This window comes from Anopheles gambiae, chromosome 3 (assembly GCF_943734735.2).
Source record: "Anopheles gambiae chromosome 3, idAnoGambNW_F1_1, whole genome shotgun sequence".
In the NCBI taxonomy this organism is placed as follows: Eukaryota; Metazoa; Arthropoda; class Insecta; order Diptera; family Culicidae; genus Anopheles; species Anopheles gambiae.
Window position 1 is genome coordinate 7,455,815 of NC_064602.1, and position 23,318 is coordinate 7,479,132.

Sequence of the window (23,318 nt, forward strand, 5' to 3'; positions counted from 1 at the left end):
GGCTTACCATAATTCTTGACCACAGGTTTTATTAGCCTTGTAAGCTTTCATCCCCCTTCTCTCTTCAGTGAAAACGAACGGAATGCGTGAATATTTACATCGCACCGATATCTTTTCGCTTCATTACCAGTGGTGGCGTATCATTTCGCTACTGTTTTGTGTGCGTATTATGCAAACAACGCACGGTACACAACAGCGAGCGCGAACTGCTTTTAACTAAACCACACAAACCTGATCAAATCCTCCCACTTTTCCCCTACAGTTTTTTACCCCCTTTAATGGCATAATGTTTTACGAGCGGGAAGGTATGAGTCAATTTTGAGAACCCACCGTTTTAGCCCTTAACGAGATGTACACTACTGGGTGGTGGTGGTCTATTAAGCACGTTCGCATGGGCAGGAACGATTGGGGGCGAGGTTCGGAAAGTTCCTTCACTGTGTCTTTATTATCGCGCAAACGAGCTTCCTTTCGCACAACACAGCGCCCTACGCAGCAATGATGGCCATTTCTCATCGAACACTCTACACCTTTATAGCTCCATTTCTACACCTCCCTTCGGAGGCGGTGATTCTTTAATTCGGTTACCGTCGAACTGTTGAACAGACCCCTACGTTTTTTTCTTTTAGTTTTAGACCCCAATTCGACTCCATCCCAAGCATGATACGATCGTTTATGATTTAGTGGAACTTGCTACTGTTTACCTCCTACCAGTAAGGCGATGAATCTGAAGCAAACTGTTGGTTTTGGGGTCGTTAGTAGCTTCCTGACCCTATGGCTAATGATCGACACAAGTTGTAAATTTCGTCTGTCACTTTTGTTCGCCGAATCTTTGCAGACCGTGCTTTAAGTTAACGGCTGATTGCATGGCAGCTCATTATTGATAAATTGAATTATTATCACGATTTTATCCAGCACGCATGTTTATCACAGTCCAATTCTAGTCACTTTTATTGCTCCTTAGTTGTGACAGATCAAGTGATAACAGCAACATTTCTAGCAAATCAGATTTTTACACAAAAAATGTCTGACACAAATTAACCACAGTTTTTGGTCCTTCGAACCGGATTGTACTAAACATCTCCTCAAAAAAACACCCCTAGGTTGGTCGTGAATAAACTCAAAGTATTCATAATTCAACAAAAGCATCTTGTTATGGTGTGGAAACTAACCATCCTTTTTGTCGATTCCTAAAAGAAAAAAGTCATCATCACACATACAACCTCACTACATATGTTTTATCTCGCATTTTACATCCATCACCGGTGCTACTTCCGCTGACAAATTGACTTCCACTTCCCCGGGTAGGAAATTCCTTTGTTATTCTCAACGAAAAACTTCCTCCCAAGTTCCTGGGTAATGCTCAAGCATAGCAGCCACTGTCTTCCCGTGTCAGCTGAACCATGCGAAACGACGCACAAAACTGATATTGCAAAGGTTCCATGCTGCCGAAGCGATTCTCCCCTTTACTTCTGTTTCCGTCGGCATCGTCACTGCAATAGAAAAACGGTTCGCGAAGAAAAGGGTAGGCGGCGGTGCCTGCGTGTATCGGGAAATGTTCCAACAAGCTGACTTCTTTAAACTATAGCGACCCCTGACGGAGTTAATTATAGTGTTTAGCCGACCGGGCTCGTCTCGCACAGTACATGGGGAGGGCGAAGAGAGCTTCTGGTTCTCACCGAAATGTTCCATCTCTCCCAGGTTCGGGGAAGAAATTGACTGTAAGATATTGTACGGTGTTCTTGTCGGAAGCCGAAGGAAAAGGACCTCCAGCGTTTATTTGTAAGATTCCCCTCTAAAGCGAAGAACTTTATGAAAGGATGCAGCAACAAAAAATCGCGCCTTACGAGTAATCATTACGCTTTGAGGCTACGCAAGAGGAACGGATCATTGAATGTTGAAATAGACGAGGAACCAGCAATTAAACGAAATCTTCGCCTCGTCTTCAAAGCTGTAAAATGAAAAGCAGCAGTTTCGCGCCAAAACACGCTACTTCCTCGCCCAAATGAAAGCCCTCCTCATTCGGTGGCAGCACTCTGGCCGGCTTGCATCTCTAAGCAAGTCCTTGAAACAATAAACTCAAACAGCTGATCCAATTCTGCCCGTTTCAAGAACTGTCGTCCACTTCAGTCCGTTGTTCGCACTCCTTCGTCCCAACCGACCAACTGCAGCTACTGTTGAATCAATAGAAACCGCAGCAGCAGCAGCCACCTTCCACTTAACGGTGTGGCACACTCATTTTAATGCATTTACAAGTCCCGCAAAAACCACACAACCAGCCAAATCACCCACTTCATATGCGACAACCTTCATCTCGGGGCTGCGAATGAAAATCTCATAATCCCATTGCGTGCATATTTTCGATCGTTCCCTATCGCACCGATCGGGGAGCGGGTTGGAAACTACCCTTTCTTTTTGCTCACTGATTTCCCCCCTCCGTGTGTGATGGTTATCTTGCAGGTCTTTTTTCCTCCGAAAGAGCTAACGAATTTTCCTTTGTCTTGATGGAACCGTTTTATCGCTCACCGTATCACTCGAAATTATAATTATAGGTAAGTGAACAGCGAGCAAGAGTTCACATTTTAAGGGTGACTGTATGGACGGTTTCCCAAAGCTGAGCGATTGAACGTTTTGTGGGACTTTTTAAAGGGCATGCGAAGAATGCATACTGAAAGTAGAAGAATATGTGACACTTCAACTCTATATTGTGATCAGATCAAAAGTGATTATCAGGCATTTTACAGAGGTTGAAGGTAAATCCACATCTGCTTGTACTAATATAATTTGGTAAATTTTACTGAATTTGATTGCATTTCTATAAAAACATATCAATCATATCTGAAATGGTCATGTACCATATTCAAATTTAGTTTTTTACTAGCACTGATTGGAAACAAATTTAATTTAAATGATCTAAAATAGCTAACGCACCTTGTATTTTACACGCCAAGCCAGAAAATTAATATTTTCTACAAACCACTCGAACACAACACATCGGCCACAAACCCGGAAACGAAATGCATCTCAATATGCTCAACTCGTTTGTTCCGCATCAACCGAATCAACATCCACTCCACCAGCTCTATTCAATCCTTATGCTTCGGAACCAATCTAAACTGTTCGGTGGGGTTGGCAAAAAACACACACACATACACAATCTGTAGTCCTCCCTATCGGAGGCAAGAGCGAAACTGGCAAACCACTTCACCAACCATTACAAACCTCGTCGCACGGCAATTAGAACACAAAATAACAATGCTGCAAACAGTTTCGAGCCAAATAGACGACCTCGTGCCGTACTCGATCCGTCGGCATACGGTTGACGCTTCCTTAAACATGCAACTCGAAAATTTGCTCCTCTTCAGCAGCAACAATCACGGCACGATGGTACGGAGTTCAGCTCACGCTACTGCCGCACAAGCTGATCGAGCTTGTTTTGATGTTGAAACCACAATTATAAGCCACCAAGGGGTTGTGTGCACAGTTTTGTATGCGCAACTCTCTCCACACAACTTGTTTTGTCTTTCTTTGTGTCCGGAAAGGACTTATTCGTTCGTTATTTCAGTTAATAATGTTGGCGTATTTAACTGTCATCAAGTATTCGATTCAGTTTCGGCCACAATCGGTTAAAGATTTCTATAAAGACACTACACGCTGTATTGTGATTCGTTCGGTGTTCGCTCTCGTCGCAAAACGGTTACACGTGCACGGTTATACTCCAGAAAAGAATTGATCAGCTGCACACTCTGTATGCGAAGCAATCGATTCGAGTAGTTAAGTGGTAGACCAAAAAAAACCACGTACACACAATCCGAGCTTAACTTCACAATGCACAAGCACGCACGCGTCACAGAAGGCGCGAAATTCGTGTTCCGCGCTATCGTCCGACTCCACACTGACTGAACGGTCCAATAGGGAATCGACTAATCTAGACCTCTACCTACCGAAGCTAAACCATGTTCGCAGTCCCACAGGGGGTCGTCCCGAATTTGGGCTCGAATTAAATGATAATAACCCACCGTCTCTAGCCTCCATCGGCGACATACACCGACAAAACCTCCTAATAACTGTTCTTGAATCGTATCCATACCTCTTCACAGCAGAGTGGGGCGTGAGTCTTCCCTTATCGATTTCACCTCACCGGAGCTCCCTTCCTTAGTGTCGTGTGGGGGTATTGGCTTATCAACATCATTACACACGAATGTGGACAAATATTCTGCGTTCCGGTGTCGAAAAAAAGAAGAGATAATACCAGTGATGAGCATGCGACGCAAAGACATAATAATAACACGTGTAATCGTGACACATCCCTGGCGGCGTGGTGTGTTTGAAGAAGTTGCAGAAGCCGATCAAACAAAACTGCTCGACAGATAAACATTTATTGATGGGCTAAAGAGTGAGATAGCTTTTTTGTTTGATCTGGTGATGAGGATCGTTTAAGCCACTTTCATTTAGTTTGAGCAAAGATCAATGAAGATTTATGTCCAACAAGACAGCACTGGTGTTTTTGTTTTATCATTTAAGTCTTTCAAACTTATATTTTAGATACATCTTTTCTACATTTACAAAATAGTCATAAAACACACCTAGAAGCTTCGATTACGGCTCGATTTGAATACCACAAAAAAGAGCCGTTTCCAACCGTAAGTAACCTCGCCCTCCAAGATAAACGGCAGCAAAATGATCCCCTCCTTTGGTCGGGGATATGATAGCGATAGGATTTTTATTGACCCCTTCTCGCCGTTGCTGCTTCATACGCATTGACCGTTTTATAGCATCGTGTCTGGTTAGGCTGGGTCGCGGACTTAGTGAAATGACTGATGCGACAATAAATCTTGTCAGTTTGGCCCGCTGTACGACAGATAAAGCCGGCTTTTCCTGTGCGTCAGGCGCATGCTTGTACCGTGTTGGTGGACTAGTAACTTCGTTTTCCAATTTCTGGAGAGTTGATTAAAAAAATCTGTAAATAATCTGCTCACCATCATGAGTCTTCCTCTCCTTCTTATATATCTAGTGCATCAATTATTTTAACAGCTCTTGCATGACACACATTCATTAAATTGCATAATCTGAGTTGTTCCTCAAATGTGATACGCCAATGCTACCGTTTTGGAAGTATTTTTCACCTGAAATCATTGAACGATTGTAACAATCGCAATATCTCCAGCCAGATGCCCTTTGCACGGAAATCTTTGTCTCAGAAACGGTAGCAGCAAAGTGATGCGGTTGGTGCAACCAGCAGCAGCAACAATCATTCGCTATCAATGCCATTTTACAGCCTATTATTAACAAACCGATTATCTATCAGCGAACCTACCGTAACGATATTACGAAAATGAAGCTCACCACTGTATAGCTTGTCCGCCGACCACGGTCAATCATTCGGGATAAGGCGTCATCAACGTCTATCATTCCGAAGAACCCTTCACTTCTACACACAATCTGCGCAAATCGACCACCAAAAAAAGTAATGGCAAGGAGAGATATCAGAAGTGCAATAAAACTTTATTCTCCCTACAGTTGCGACAGTATCTCTCGTTGTGGGGTCCCCATGTTTAGAGTGACAGTAGCGCATCGGAACCATATTCGGTGGGTAGTGACAGCTCAGGGTTCCGCGGAAGTCATAAACTCATCATAGCTCCAGTCATATAAAAAAGCATCGTAATAATAATCGGTTGCGGTACCCTCTGTTGAGCCTGCTTTGGGCATGGTGGAAAGTGCGCTCCCCAAATCGTTATCTTGAGGGATGGATTCCCGTGGGACTACCAAAAATGTAACTTTTGGCGCTTCTAGTGGTATCTTTTTGAGGAAAGAGTTCTGCAAAGGAGAGGAAGATCTAAACTTTCGGTTTGCACAGCCATTTAATGGACATGATAACACGAGCCGGAACGATCAACCCATAGGATGATAACGATGTATAAGTGTATTTTATAACACAACCCATTGAAGTTCGATAACCGACTACCAAACATATCGAGGATTTGTTCCCCCTCTCTCTCTCTCTCTCTCACTCACTCAGAAGAAAAACTGCTCTTCAACCTTCCACAATAGCGCATGACGTATCGCGAAACCAGATCAAGGTCAATCTCGTTTTTGCAACAAACGCCCAGACAACAGTCGCCCGGCGCACACATCATCGGCGGCTGGATGTACGCGTCTCCGCATTAATCAAACTGCACACGCGTCCACCGACTCGAGGGGTAAAATCAATGCAACGCAACGACCCGCTGTTACCTCAATGTCTAGCCAGGTGCTGCTGAAAGATAAAAATCTCTTACTCATTCGTACGAGCCCCTACAACTCCCGGTACACTCCCTCTTCCTGTCTGTGTGTTCTGACAAGTATCCGCCTCATCACATCGGCCGACCATCACCTCGTTTCACCGCGGAGGGCATGGATGAGGGCTCCGGTGTCATATGATTAACAACTTCCCTTTCCACACCGAACGCACCGAACTAACGGATGCATTTGCAGACCGTAGTCTGCCGTCTTCTCGACCAAATTGAGACATCAACTCGGAATTGAACATGAAAAAAAACTCCACCTTGAAGCATAAGGAGGCACTTCATTGTGCGTTGTGTTGGAGAGGTGAAAAGGAACTCATTGCTGGTGGCGCCGTTTGCCAGGAAGAAGCCGTTTAAAGCGTACGGTTTGTGTACGACAGCTGGCACGGCACGGAAGGAAGATTTCATGCCGGTGTGCGTGCCCGCTCTTAGCCCATCGTGCCGTTGTTCTGGGCAGTTACACAAAGCACATCTACGTCCACCTCTGTTTGTCAGTAATCGCTTTTCAAGATGCAAATTTGTACACGCGCGCTGCATATAATTCTGGTAATATGATGATGAACTCACTCACTTTCGCTCCAAAATTAACGGAGACGAGGTTGTGTCAGTTAAAAAGAAACAAAAATGACCTCATTCTATTGGACACTTTTTCTCGGTAGCACTCATTCCTGTATTGTAAATCACCCTTTAGAGTGTTACACTCTATTATAACATCAAAAACACATGACCTTACGTGTGCTTAATAGCTCGAACAATTCATATCTGTTCACGGTAGACACGAACTCTCAACTCTCCCTGCAATAAAAAAGAGGGAAGATCCCTCGCCAGATTGTGTCATGAAGGATAACATTCAATTATCTGCCAACCATCCCATCCGTTCCAGGCTACACTTGGTCGATGTTTTGGGTTGGTGTTGATGGTGGGTGATAATTGACATCCATTACCAGCCTGTTCAACACTTGTTCAGTGCTCGGATTCACCCTCGCTGGGTTCTCTAACACGGCGAGGGTTAGAGATATTAAAAGAAAAGTATCAACATGACCCCTCATGTATTTGAAACAGTTTCGCCTTTTATTGGAAAAGTTTTCTAAATGCTGTTTTTTAAACATTTTAATTCGATCGATTGTTTTCATTTCCTCAAGTCATTTTTGTTACTCCAGACACAAGGTTTTATACCTTTTGTTGTGTTATCTTAGCTTATTTTCTAACTTCGCTTCTTCATCATAGAAGCTCATGCAATTGCTTAGCATTCAGTAAAGCAATTCAGGAATTTTGATTGTAATTAGTTTACCCCGAGCGTCCTTCTAGAAATTCCAAAAAAAAACCTAACAAAACATTCAAAACCTCAGAATCGATGCAATCGCTCTGATAAATGCAGGAATTTGAGTTGCGTGAACATTATCATAATTTTGCACACTCAACACCCAGACTTCGAATAACTAAGAAGTACTGTGTATTTGCGTTTTTATTACTCCGCCCAACCTCTCGGGTCAACCTGTGCATTAAATCATCGTTCTTAGACGAAATTCATCAACCATCCAAAATATAACAGCGGAATCCAGCAATGTAATCAGTGCACACGCACCAAACGTACTTAGGGCAAGAAACGCTTTCGCCTCGAGCGCAATTGAATAATTTCCGTTAGAAATCAGGCTCTCTTATTAAATTAAGAACACAAATTGTTACCTTAAAAGCGCCTACGTACGGCAATCTCACGAGCAGCAATTGTCAGTTGTTGCTGTTACCCGTTTTCCCTTTCTGTTTTAGGCATAGTTGACCCTTTTTTCGTTACCCAACCCAAACTAGCGAGTGGCGGATGATGGAAACGGATGATAAGGATCTAGTAAGGTTTCTAAGCAAGAAATTCTTTTGCTTGGGAGCTGCTTTTGAATACGAATTCTCTCATTACGCATGAGACGGTGTTGCTTTTGCGTGAATGTCACAAATTAGTTAAGAGTTGTTTTTCGGAATGGAAAAGAATGTCGCTGGAGTTTTCAAAAATCTATTTCAACACCCAAAACTTCAAATTCAATGTTGTGTTTCAAGTTAACTAAAGTCCTATAATTGATTAAGTTAAATAAAATATGAAATATTACACCTTCCAAATATCAATAACTACATTGATATTTCTTAACAATCTTATATAATGTGCACCTTTGTCATCCTTATGAAGATAATACGGTAGTCATCAATCACATGCGTTCAGAGATAGTAAGATCTCAAACATGCCTCCCCTAGATATGGCTCCACCGCTCACCCTTTCACAAATGCTGCAACAAGCAAACCCGGGTGAACTCCGGCAGCAACCGTTTCCCGCGATAAGGAAGATCAACTCGATTCGGGGCCCGCGATGATGGGATTATGATAAGCGATAGCGACACCGAGGCCTGCAAAAATGACATTTTAATTGCCTACTAATTGATTGGTTCACTGGCGGTAGTTCACCGAGGACACCGTCGTTGATTGTGACTACTGCAAACTTGTGCCGCTATTGCGTGAATTGCAGTTGTACTTCGGACGAACGATCGCGATAGAGAAAGAGAAAAAGAGAGAGAGGGAGAAAGAAGGAGATAAAGGGTAATCGAAAAACAAGCTTCAATCAATGACGCCAGGCTTTGCAAATCACGCGAGCGCAACGACGTAATCCTATCTCTAGATGTTGGGTAAGTGGTTTGTGTTGGAAGCAGGAAGATTGAGTGATAACAATGTACTGCATTTGTGACTTGGTTGGTTCGGCATTTACATCATTAAGATGACCAATTAAGATGATTCGCATCACCAGGCGAATGATGTTTCCTTTTAGTCATTGGCTACAAATATAGTGTCATGATCATTGTTGCTACTGAATTTATTCTCCCATTTCTAAGAATTCAAATAAATCGAAACGATTAGCAATCTAACCAAAACTGCTGATAGCAAATCAATCACAACGAGTGCTACCTAAAATCTCTTCCGAACAAAGGCTACATTTTATCTCCAATTTGGGCTCTCCAGCGATTACTCAATTTGTACTCATGCTGTAAGACAACCACCATGGGTATCGCCCATTCGTTCGATGGCTACCGAGCCCGGGCTACCCGAAACTCTCTGACATGATCCGCCATGATACGTGGAGTGCCAGCGAAGTGGCACATTTATGGTGACAAATCACTTAATCCAACTCACTTGTCGGAGCACTCAAAAGACCGTCGGACAACGCTCACCGACCCAAAGGTAACTATAAACATCAATCGACAATGCGTATGACCAAAACACAAACTCACTCCTCGAACAGTCTATCGATATATCACGTGAGAATACACCCCTGCCTTCGTAGCAGAGGAGCCTCACAGTCCGAAAGCGCAGGGGATTAGCATTATCTCCGGTTTCGGGGTTTTTTATTCACGCTTTTAGAGAGTTGGGTTTTTTGGCGAGCTTGATTGGAGGTATTTTGGATTCCTAACGCTTCCCCAATGTCTGATAAGGTACGAGCGGGCCTGTAGTCGTTCCCTGGATCGGTTCCAAGAGTGAGAGATGCCACACCACCGCATAAACCCCTGGTCATGGTGCCGTCGCTCTGCGCAATTGACATTGATAGAACGAGGATTTGAAATTAATAACCGAAGATAAGAATATTTTTTAAGCCCATAATTACCTAAACGCAAACCGTTTGGTTACACGACAATGATAAACTGTTTTGATAAAGTTGTGGAAGTCGTGGATAGGCGCTGTGGACATATGCAGCCAACGACGAATCATACCTGTTCCAGTGCTGGTGAGGTGTGCAAACAGTGACTGAACGATATATCTGATAACATTTTGCGTTAAGTTAGTTTGAAGAGCCTAAACGAAGTTCTCATAAAGGTTGGAATAGGACAATCTTGTAAAATTTAACTCAAATTCGATGCAAACAACGCTTGTTGAGAAATATTTCTTTTGCCTCGCAACAAAGTATTTGCATCCTTGATTGTGATAGTCACCTGCTTCCAAAAAAGCACAAAACGCTTCAAATTTGCTCCAAATTTGCCCCAATTTGTTCTTGATCAGGAAGCAGCTACTCTCCCAAAATAACCACTTTATGCCTATTCCCATAGAAAACTTCTGAAGAGCCCGTACAAGGAAGCGAGCTCAACTGAACCGTAAGACTCCATTTGCTTGACTCTTGAAAGACAGCTAAATTAGGGAAGGAATTTCCGATTTCCATCCATTGGTTGAGCACAAAATTTTCTATTTTATTTCGCTCCTCACAAAACCTTCAAAGTATGTGACTGAAATAAGGTTTGCGCGGCAGATCTTTTCCATTACCTCGCCCATTGCAACGTCCCTACGTCGAAACAAAATCAAAAGCATACATCATCGTTTGAGGCTCCCAACGCTGGGGTTTATTTTTAGACCCGTACCAATCACTGCCAAAGTAAATACTAATCTTGTAACAGATTTTTACGTATCAATGAACGACCTGCAAGCCCCATTCAACATGCTTATGATTGAATTTCGATTCCAGTGAATGTATTTTTTTTTTTCTTTACATATGAAGCAGCATGCATTCATTCAACCTGCATGGGGAATTCGGCAAACTTTCCAAACGATCACGCTGTCCTGCCACGCAAGCGACACGCGACGTGCCGCCCCAAAAATAGCGAGCAAACCAAACAAAGGTCGGAATAAAAACTCAAGTTTTTCCCGAAAAATTGCTCAACATCGTTTACCGGCCGAGCAAGAAAATAAAAGTCTACGAGAGAATGAACAAAGTTTCGAATCTAAAGTTGTGCCTACGACCTACGGTCTCCTGCCAACGATGACGTACCGCAAAACCTTTCACACAACGTTCGTGTTACACCCACGGCGCCCGAGTTTGCTTTCCCAAAACTGTCCTCTATCCCTGGCCGGGTGACAAGGGGAAAGGCATTTTTGGCAACATTTTTAACATTTGGCTCAGGCATTCGCCGTTTTGATTTTTGCTTGCGTTATAATTGTGTTTCGTTTGCGCACACACAGGCTCACACACTCATTGCACGTTTGACCGCGGAAGCCACGGAAAGTTTTCCACTTTCCCTTTTTCGCTCGTCCCGTGTAGGGGGTGAAAAAATTGCTCACCACAAACGCCGGAAGCGTGTTTGCCAGCGATGTGGATGTGGAAGGTTAATTAAATTTATATACATTTAGAGGGCTACAGAGCAGGCCGTACATGAATGCAGAGCAAGTGGTTAAACGGATTCGATGAGCATACGGACGTACAGTCATTTTTTGGAATAATTAGTAAAGAAATGATAACCATTAGCATTCTCTGTTACAGAAATATTTGACTTTGCTGCTCCACAACCTGACTCATTGGTTACAACTTTCGTAAACTTATTGCACCCTCATATCGCACACCCTATCGTCATGTAGAACAACGATTTTCTTGCTACACATTTTCTACATATCCACCACCAAGCCCTTGGCAGTAGTATGGTTACGAATTTATGAAATCATAATTCGCTTATCATACCCTTTTACACTTCGCCGAAAGTCCACGGAACCGAGCGAGCGAAAACGAATGACCCCAAAGCACAAAGCGTGTCATGAATATATATTGACCTCCGAGTGGAATTGTAAGGGCTTAGGGAGGGCCGACTAGAACCAAAAAAACGCTAACGATCTCAACATTAGAATTGCTAATTAGTCCGGCAAAATGTACTATCGAAACCAAGGAGACAGATGCCTAAAGTGACCCTTTGTAAAAAAAAACAAGGGTCTATGTACTGGAGCACCTTTTCGGGAATGTATGGAGCACAAACAGGACAGGCTGGGTGTGCTGAAAAGTTATTACAACGGAACAGTAATGAGAATGAATGAGCCTGACCGCTGTGTCCCTGTAGTGCTTTCCGAAACAACTTGAGCTAATGTTTCTCTGATAATGGGATATTGTGTCTATTATCTTATCAGTACAGAAAACCCTCTGTTTGAAAAGTTTACGTGTCTCACTCAACGCAGATTTCAACCGTTTTCATACAGGAGATATAACTTTTTTACAACAATCCTTTGCTATGTACTTTGTGTACAAAAAGATTGAAAGAGTTACTCCTTTTATCTTTTATAATGTTATCTCTTCTAGCTTGAATGCTTTAACATCGCAGTATAGAATTTTCATTGCTAAATGTAAATATCAAACACCAAGGGAAAACACCAAACCGAAGATACCATGATGCATTGCTTCGGATCATCCCCTTTCCGTCGCAAAACACGACGCCCTACTGGGCAGACACCAAGCAACAAACATATGTTCCTTCCAGCGCATCCCCGAGCACGTGTTTCCTGTAATTGAAAATGAGAAACGCCGCCTTACACCGTAAAAAAAAACACCTCATCACCACAACCACCCGGAGGGCGAACAGAAGGATCGTCACAGGCCCTTTGCCACGTGTCATCGCTCACCGCTGGCATCGTGTGCGCTGTTGCCTCCTTCCGGGCGCTTCTTCTCCACACAGCCGCGCACACGCTCTATCTCTCAAATTGCCAACTGCACCTGGTGAATCAAAACGGTACATCTTCGGGAAGGCGCAAAGTAAAAAAAACGCTGGGGCGATGATAGCTTTTATTGTGCGTTTGCACAGAAGAACACCCCTAAACAGTGTTCATAAATTATCAACACGGAACGACGGAGCGGACAATGAAACGTGTTGCTTCCTTCCGGATATTATCTTTAAGCTGGTCTTTGAGCAAAGAACTCTCAATTCGGAATAGGCAAAAGGGTACAGTTTTTTTGACACCATATGGTCGTCTGTCGTCTTGGAATGGAATGCACGGCTGCTACACACGAAAAGAAGAAGTTGGGTAGGAAAGAGCTACCAGATCTTAAGAACAGATATAACCAGTTTACATAATTAAGATATCATGTTTCTTCTCCGCCTGTAACTTTCAATCTCGCCAAGCTCTCTGACCCAGCTTTTTCCAAGTAGACTGTTTGTTGAGTGGCTGTTTGTTGACAGAACGGAATCAAAACCCATCCAAAGACCAGCTCACTAATGCAAAAGTCTTCAAACGAAAGATAAGACGGGAAAACCCACGAAACGCTGATTTGCTCTCTCCAATGGGCAAACATTTGATAGACCCAGGGACCTAGCGTCCAAAAAACGAAAAAGAACAGATCCACAGCCCAAGACAGGCTGGTGCCGTTTGTGGACATTCAATCCAGACGCGCTGTCGCTGAGCACTTTTATCTGTATGAGTCGTCGCACTTCAACTATCTTACTGTTGCTAGCGTTGGTCAGGATTTTTGGAGCCCTGCCAGCACTCACTTTGTCTTATCATGTGCCGAGTTATTAGATAAACTTTCAGCCCAGCAGCTCGTTATTTCGGAAAAGGGGATCCATGTTCACTTGATTCTAGATGTTTCATAAATACGCATAGCACATAACACCCTGTTTTGACCTCCGTACCATTATCAACGCCCTCATACCCCATTAACTGCTCAGAAGCTCTTAACTCCACTATAAAAACACGGTGCCACTCTCGGCTTCGGTACCTATCGGTAGTTTAAGTAGATGAAGTTGTTTTTTATTAAACGTGACAGTTCGCACTACTTGCCACTGTTCCTAATTTCCCTCCTTCTTTTCGCACCAGTGTCAAAGGAAACAACTTATCATTCCACCGCCCAAAAGTAAATGACAACTACCGCACCTGTCCGCTGCTCCACGGAAACTTCTACACGCACAGTCAAATGCATGGAATTAAAACTTTTCGCACGTTCGATCGCAAACCGTTCGCAACCAGCGCCACCAGTTTGCCTAGATAGTTAATACAACAAAGTCCGGAAGTCAGCTGACAACGGCAGTACGTGGCAGCGCACACCTTGAGTGACGCACCAGATGGAACGTCCGGAAATCGGGTTCTTACCCGTTCGGCAGTGCGTACAAGCGAGTCGTTTTTCACCAATTTGGCCACCACGTTGAAGAAGCAACTTCTGACAGTGCACACACGCACCGGAACGCACGCACGCCCCCCCGTCATTCCGCATGATGCGAATGAGACTTTGCGTACAGACGGGGTTTTTGTTGCTCAGACCACCCGAGGGTCCCGTCCGAAGACACCGAAGATATATGGGAAGCAATCTACCTAAAACGCCCTGCTCTCTCTCTTTCTCTCTGTCTCTCTTTTTCCACATTATAGACCCCAAAAGGTTGGTGTCTACGCAAAATTTTCCACCACCAGCGCAGATCTGACGGTCCCAGCAATAGCGCAGGAAATTGGGCTGTCATCTCGCACCCAGCCGGCAGGTATGGGCCGGAAGCCTTGCTTGCAAGTAAATTTTATGATCCAAAATACGTACTCCAACTCGCCAAATAATCAATGTCCGCAGCACCAGTGCAGCATTCTTTGCCGCAGCGCAACCTCCACAAACCTGTCCGAAACGGCGAAACTGACACCAGCAGTAAGTAGCGACTGCTGGTGTGTGTGAAGAAGTCTCGATCCGTGTGATTTCCGGTGCTCGATGAGGTGTCGGATTTAACTTTGGCAGTAGTGCGTGCACCTTATAGTTGGTGTGCGTGTAATCTCTTTTTTTTTTGCAAAATTGGTGCACATACGATAGACCTTCAAGTGAGACGCATGCATTGCATGACTTTAAATTTCTAAATCAAAATTAGCAACCTTTATGTAATTTGACAACATTTGGTCCTTCGAACCCGATCCAAAACACCTTCCAAAAATGTGATTTATTGAACTATATTACTGCCAAGCTATTTAATGCCTTTTTTCTCTCCAAATTCTAACGTTTTATCTGCTAGCAGAAATGTATCATTGTAATCATGTGTGGGAATGATTTCTTCACAAATCCTACCATGACACACGACTGGCAGATACGTTCCCGCATACATACAGCGAAAAGGTACAAAGCGTGAACGTTTGTCCCCATTTGGAGGGTTAGATGAAAATTTATCGTCAGACATAAATTTAAATTTGCAAAATAGAATGAAATCGTCGTGTTGCATTGGTATAGCTGGTTGGTATCTACCCTGTTTGCTTGTATCTGATGCAATGCACGAGTTTATATTTGCTTAAATTTGCACAGATGATGAATGGCACAGCTTAGCTAGCAGAACATTGTTCTTAAATAGACACCAAAAGATAAATTCAAATTATGTTCCATATTTACGTTTGTGTTTCGTTGATATAAGTGTTGCCCAGTCCCAAAGGTGTGTTATGACATCGTTTGTGTAATTGAATAATGAGTGACAACAAGTAAACCGCTTCTATCTGCTGTACTATCCTCCTTCCTTTCTAATGACATAATTTTACGGCCAACAACCCTAAGTACAGATAATCGATCACAAACAACGGAAAGATGACACACGACCACGCAATATCGCCTCCCTACCCCGAAAGAAGGACACTTTCAATTACTCGATACAATAACCAGGCCCCCAACATACCGCGAACGAAGGTCGTCTTCCCTAATTGAGCGCTCGTTTGTGCAGCGTACAAAAACAACAAACCAAGCGATCGTTACAAAAGACACCAATTATGTCACTCGACACCCTCGGAATTGCTTGCTATCCACCCACACACACACACACACACACCATCGCCCCGTTGGAAAGGAAGGAATACAGCAATTGTCACCGGAAGTGAAGTATCATCAACTTCACCATCACCGCCACCGCCCAAAACCTCGATTCATGGTTCAAGCGGGCTTCCTTCCGCAGCGGTAGGGGAAGATAGCTATCGCGCTACAATGTAGCAGCGGTGTAGTAACACCAAAGGGAAACTCTAGCCACTTTTCCGATAGCCAGAAGAGAAGCGTTGGTTGATGTCCATCATTCGGTAAGGGTGAGTTGAATAGACAGTAGTAGGTGAAATGTACAGGAAGCAATTTTCCGCCTTTCATCGTCAGAACAAAACAGCAGATAAAAAGTTGCTCCGATCCGGGAGCTAAATAAATAAAATGTATACACACCTTCAGCAAGTGGTTGAAGATGTCAATTTTTCCTGCACGGTGGAGGGGAAATCAATTTAACTTTTCACCTGTAATTTACGCTGGATCAGCTTGACAGGGTTTGAAGTGAGAAAATGATAAGTTTCTATATTTAATCAATTCATTCCGTAAAAAATCGCTTTCACTCGAATTTGGGTTCATTGTAAAGCTTTATTACGATCAAATTTAAATGAGGAAAATGTTCGTAGAATAATGACATTTTGTGAAACAATTCGAAAATAAAGAAGAATAAAAAAACATCAATTTTTCAGACATTTTAAAGCAATACAAGTTTAAGTTTTAACCCAAAGATGAATATAAGCTCTCAATATTTTGATATTAAGCTGAACATAATTAAACAAATAATTATTACAACCTCACTCCATATCGCACTCGATGCACAAACTCTACCAGCAAAACTAATGCCTTACACAATCCGGCAAACAAATCCACTCCTTCCCATCCCCAAAAACTCAATATCAAGCATCAAGCTGTGCTTTCAACTCCCAAATCCAAAACGGCATCAATGGAATCCGTTTAGAGAATTACTCCTAACACAGCAAATCAAACGATCAAACTCGACACACCGTCCGGGATGAATTATGCCTACCAATAACAATAACCGTCAGAATAAAAGAGCACCAAATCTGTTGTGAACGCAGAAATAGGTCCCTTTTTCGCCCTCCTTGGTAAGAAAATGATGAAAAATATGCTTCTTCATCTTAGGACAAAGATCAGCTTGAGCTGGAGAACACTAAAACCCGACCCACCCACGGAACCTTTATCACCTTCCCACGCTTTGCTTTTCCTGTAGCCTCGTTTAGTTTCTGAAACCGTTGATGCCGAAAATCACGCGCCCAAATTTATGAATAATAATAAACAAATTAATTTGCTCGCAAATGTCTTTGCTCGCTCTCTTACGCCTTCTTCAGATGGTGGGAGCGTTTTGTCCTCTAGAACACATAGCACCAGCGTGTAGAGCTTCTTCAAACCCGGACCGGGCGTGCGCCAACCGGCATGGCACAGAAATTAAGACAAATGGTAAAAACTTGAGCCTCACCTAGCACCAACTCCCCTGTGCAAAACAATGAAGAATATTCACTCTATCCTGTTCGCAACCTGGTAGCGAATTCCAGTCACGATCCTTACCCAAAGTCACCCAAACAGACAAACGACATCGTCAGGGCCAAACTTTGCTTCCTCCAATTTACCATCCGCCATCATCATCCCAACCCAACATTCGCATTCGTTCTGAATCGTTCGTTCGCACGCGTGCGGCATCATTCTTAGCGTCCTCGGCTAATTAGTGCGGAAGCGAAGGAAACCTCATCAGGTTCGCTCGGTGTAGCAGCTGTTGTAAACTACTTCACACCATCGCTGCGCTGCGATCCTCCGCTGTTTTAGTGAAAGCAAACGGTAAGCGGAACACGTTCAGCTTCAGCTTTTGATACTTCCAGAATGTCTCGAGCTCAAAAACGTTTATTTCCTTCACTTGTCATATCTTTATGGCCGCTCGGCACTCGCGCGGAAGGCTGAGTCGTTCGAGAATAGGGAAACCATTTCGGCCCCTTCTGCCGCCATCCGGAATAACGGTTAAACGGGACGCAAAGCCCGGGGGAAAATTATGTGTGTGAAAATCTTTTGATAATTAAAATTGATAATTATTACCCCGGGAGACGCGGGCTTTTGTTCTTTTGGGACGGGCACGGGAAAATGGAAAAGTTAATTGAATGTGGGAGTCTCGTCTCGCTTTGCCCGCTTGGGCTAAAGTTAGGCAGGTTAAGTTACGAGTCGAGTTTTGTGAGATCGGGATTTGAAAGCAGGAATCCAGAACGAATTGCAAAAATTTCCCAATTCTCTTGCGAATAAAAAAACATACACGAAGGCAAGTAATCGAAGCGTCTATATCATTTCTCCCGAAACAACAGCTGCCACTTCTTGCTCCTTTCCAGTAATTCCTTATCGTCTTCCCTGCAACGTCCAGAAAAGCAAAAGAAATTAAAACTCACTCCCGGGATCCCAAAATTGCGCTTTTACAGTGATGTATTTTTCCCCGGCAGCAGCAAGAAGCCGAAACGTTGCCGGTGTAAGTCCGGCCAAATATCTCTTCCCATTTTCTTTCATTTTCTCATTGTGACGCGATGCGCACTTGCGCCCGACGTTTGCAGATCAATAATTCATCGAGAGTTTTCTCCAATTTCCCGACATTCTTTTCCTTTCGGGGTACGTATGGTTGATTCTCTTCCTGCGGGAAAAGTTTTCAGTAGTAGAAAAAAGAGTACACGGGAAAGTTTTTGTGGAGGAAAGTCGCTCTCTCTACTTTGGGAAAGTACATTAGAACAATCGATGAAAGTGTTGGTGAAACATGGGCACCATCTCTCTTTCTCTTTTTCAATCTGTTTAGCTCCGAATCCCGGCAATGGTTGGATGTTTTATTTATGCATTTAATTAGAAGATTATACACATAAAAAGTGTGGTGCAACGGGGTGGCAACTTCTGCAACTGCTATTATTCTTTTTGTTTTACAAACACAGTTTGCTACTGCATTTCAGCAGAGATTTAAACCTTTTCACTGCATTCTGTTGTAGCCCATAACCACTTACGGTCACTACTTTCTCTTGACTAGCCAATTCAGTCAACCATCAAAGCTGTCCAACGATCAAATCTATACACAGCAGGGTCCCATAATAAGCCCCTGCCTTTCATGGAAACGGCTTCAGCGCACAACTATACACAACCTATGCATTTGTCAAGAGAATTTCTCACATGAACAATTTTCGGCAAGCCAGCCGTATGCGCGTATGCGGTGACTTCAGCATCTTAGAACGGCAATAGGATGAAAAAGACGCTCAAGTGCGTTCTCTATCCTCTCGAGCGTTTGCCTGTATGTACGAAAAATTGGCCGCTCGAACGTATTTCAATTGTCATGGCTACCGGTGCGAGGACGTACAAAAGAAAAGGGGTACACAATCCTTTCGTGCATCGTGGCTTGAGCTAAAGTGGGCACTGCGCAACAACTGGCCCAATCAATTGAGCCAAGTATGCCTAGTTGGCTTTGAAAATGTCCTTTTAGTAAGGAAAATGGAACCCTTTTTCATTCGTGTATCTTGCTAGGGTTATCCTTCCTTCTCATGCCCTCTTGAGGAGATCCAGGAACGACAAGATTCCATTGGAAAATGAGTTTTTTTAAATAATATTGGAGAATTTTTGTATTTCAGAACCATTTTATCATCCATATCCTGGTCATGGCACCAAACTAAAAGCATAATTATGGAAAATCCATCCTAAATCATACTCATATCAATTGCACCCTCGATCGATCACCAGCTTCTGTAAGACTTCACGCTAAATATCACTCTAAATACACCTCGATGCACGCAAAAGTACATTCATACCGTTCTCATTACTGGCGCTTCCTACTGTAATGCTTTCCCCGCAAACCACTTCAACCCTGATGAGCACCATTTTCACGCAATCCGCGCCAGCGCTCTTCCAATCTTTTACTCAGCACGTCGTACGATGAAACCGCATACATGCATTAGAAGGAACGAACCACTTTGCCACCCAAAAGGCTCCATATCCATTTATCAACGCTCGGGTCGGGTTAAAACAATTTATTTTAATGATTATGATTGCTTTTTTCCTTAGAATTTTAATGAACAAACACAGCGCCAGGACGGGCGCGCTCGAAGGTGATGCACCGCCAGAAAGAAAGCCCGACAGACGACAGACGACCCGTCCTCTTAATGATAATGTGAATGCGCTGATAATAATGATGATGATGATGATGGTGATGTTGATTTTAATGATGGTAATGGTGACTAAGAATTGAATACTTAAGCGTGACACGCCAACTGCACTGCTGCACTTACTTAACCCGCTGTGGTTCCGGGGGGGCCATCCTTTGCACTAACTATCGCACGACGGGGCAGAGCGTGACGATGATAATAAGAATTAAAGGAAGTGATGTACGAGAGGCATAAGGAGCGGAACGCTTCACATTCGGAAGGAAGGAAGGTCCTTGGGCCTTGTGTAGTAATTTTCCGTCATGAAGATAAGATTGAGGTTTTACTGCGCGGGCCCCCTCCGGCACCATCTAAATGACCAACGGCTAATAATGGCAGTCCACTTGGTGCAGGATGATTTCCTCTGTCCTGTCCTGGTTTTCCTCCCGCCCTACCGATAACGATGAACACACGAACCCGATCCCGCCCAAGAAAAGTCGAAACAATGTTCAACACGGTTGTAAAAAGGTCATAACCGTTGCTCCGCACAAGTATCATTCCGTGTCGGTGCACCCTGATGACTGCGCCCCGTGCGTTACGTGCAAGGGTGGAAAATATGCATAACGAAGAATGAAGAAAAAAATCCTAACAAAAGCTCACCGCAGGAAGTGTGTGTGTCGTGTCTTGTCGTTCGCAAACAGCGACGCCCATCAGGCGCACAAATGCATTGCATTCTGACCAGCGCTGACCAGTGTACTAAATGTTTATTGATTTTTTGTTGTGAGTGTGTGTGTGTGTGTTTTAGTTCTGCACTGTCTTTAAATGCACAAAGTCCAGTCAAAGGAAATTTCCTCCACGGGCGATGTGCAAGCAGCGCGCATGGAAAAATATGATTTCCATAAGTAATTTTTGCTCCAAAGAGGCGGGACCCTTTCGTGCGGGACGCGTTCCACGAACAAGATGCATTCGGTTCGTGTATGCATGATAATGATGATAACATGCAAGCGGCCATTTTTTGTTTACCCCTTTACGGCCTGTGTCCCTCCATCCTTGTTGCACTCTTAATCGACTACTAACTGGCGCTGCTTTCTTGTGTCGGTTTTCCTGATTAGTTTTTGTTAGCAAGAATCGATTTGTGAGTAGTAACAGCTTGTAGAAGAATTGTTCAACTCTAATATTACTATTTTCCTTTATGACTTTGTCGGATAAGGTTTCAACTATGTTTCAATGTCACAAGCAGTGTGCTGAATTGTAATTACCTACTAATTAAGGTAGTAAATTTCATATTTGCAGTCCAATACTTTCAGCTTGCCTAATACATATCATTTTTCTAATAGTCGCTTTACCGCTTGTTGCAAAAACTATCGCAATTAAAATGCACAACTTTTGCCAAACTGTTGACATAAATTGTTATGAATTCAACTGGCAAAAGCTCCTTCATTCATTGCAAAACTGGGAGGAAAAAAACAAACGGCAGGAAAACAATTAGAAGTCCCAATTTCCTTCTTCAACCCGGTAATCACAGTTTTGAACACATTTTTCAACGGCCATACAACTGCAACTGTACGGTAAATGGAACAGTATTGGAATGTGCTGGGTCATGTTTGGCTCTGCAACCAAATAGTGTTGGTAAGTGTTGTCGATTCATAGCAAATGTTTCTCAAATGAGTTATTTTTGAAAATAGAATCATTACCCTTTTAAATACACAACATTCATCGCGAGCGGTTCAACTATCTATTTCACTGCAGCTGCACTACACGCTTCTGTTTGGGCGTAAGTTACCTCAACCAAACGATCCGCTTCGGGTTGGAATCACTGCCAACCGCCAAAACACGTGTCTCACTGTTGCAATACCCACCACTCCTTCGCACTCTCGTGATCACAGCAGTGCCCTCTGCGAAGGGCGCATTGCGGTTTTACGATCGAAACCTAGTTCGAAACGCTAAAAATAAGCACCACCCAAACTGACACGATCATCAGCTAGCTAGATGATGAGGTAGTGCTGTACTTTCACTGCAATGGTCAAACGCTTCCATCTGTGTGATCTTTCGTCTTGCTACCGCAACTGTGACCAACATGTTCCACGTCCATACTTCTTTTACATTGAACCGTTTCCCACGTCTCCAACGCAATGCCATAAATTCATAAAAGATGACAATTTCCACCAAGGGGGAGAATTTTAACGCAGGCGAAATTTATTACCAATTCACTCGCCAACCGATCGCTCACGCAAACGCTGGTGATGATGCTCCCCGTTCCACTGATTTACGCTCCCAATTTTGACAGCTACGCCAACTGTCAACCTGACACTGTTGGGACCCACCGAAAATAAAAACAGGGAGACCCCCTCCTTTCAACCAAATGCGCCAAAATTCGCTCTCAGTTACCACACGCACCCCGAACGATCCCGAAAGACGCCTTAGTACCCTGTGTAGCCTCACCCTACGCGCACATAAACTCGCTACATTTCAATATCGTGTAATCAAAGTCATAAATAAAGTTTTTATCTGCACCCGGTCATCTCTCCGGCTCCGCTCCGTGCGCCCACTACGCCTGTGCGCCAATTAATGCTTGCGCTCCTGACAAGGAGGGCGGCAACAAGGATTTTCCAAAACCGCACCGGATCTTGCCTTTCCCCCTTCCAGCGTGTTTGTGTGTGTGTGTGTATGCTTTGCGTGTTTCAAGAAGAAGCAAATCCGTGCGCCATGCGGACACGAACTCCCGCTACCCCGGAGCAAGATTGATGTGTCCAGAAGAAACCGGGCAGGGAGGGAAAGGAGCCAGCAAAAGACAGTGGGAAACGGAAAGGATTTCTAATGTACGCAGAAGCCATAAATGAAATGGGTGGCAGTAAAAGGACACACACATACACATTCGCCGGCCCATGTCTTCGTGTTGTGCACGGCCACTAAATGAAGGAGGTCACAAAGGAGGGCCCTCCCGTTCGGTTTCGTGTCCGGTGTGACAGTTGACAGGACAATTCCGGGCGCTGCGGGCAGTCCGGACCCGGAGATCAGGCCAGCCCATCATCATAAAACCAACCCCCGGTCATGCACTTGCCTGGGCCCCCCTCCCCTCTACACCCTAACAATCGGGGCTAGCCAGAAATCCCTGTCTCCACGCTTTACGAACGCGATCGTTTATTGTAATCATAAATTTTATGACACAACAGTGAAAGAGAGAGAGAGAGCACAAGCCGTACGATGAAACCACTTCCCGGCAGTACTTCACGTTTATGATAGGTGGTGGTCGCGCCTGAATGTCTGCTAGGGTCGCAGGACGAACCGAAAACTCCTAACGGCAAATGATAAATTAAAACAATTGGTTCCTATTGGTTGTCCTTTTCGAAAAACGGATCCACGAAGGAAAGCAGGGAA

The 23,318-nt window shown here is 43.8% G+C and overlaps 1 protein-coding gene across 4 annotated transcripts in view; it reads right to left on the bottom strand.

Annotated features, from left to right (window-relative positions):
• The window catches only part of LOC4578130 (transcription factor hamlet), a 95,422-nt gene that overhangs the window by 66,595 nt on the left and 5,509 nt on the right, over positions 1-23,318 (bottom strand). Inside the window, exon 1 of one of the 4 annotated variants that reach the window (XM_061652990.1) lies at positions 3,220-3,886. The exons of 2 other annotated variants lie outside the window; for them this stretch is intronic. The gene's annotated coding sequence lies outside the window, so the exon portion shown is untranslated. Of the gene's footprint in view, positions 1-2,928; positions 3,196-3,219; positions 3,887-23,318 lie in introns of those variants that run through there. One more of the 4 variants, XM_061652988.1, reaches the window with a different exon arrangement.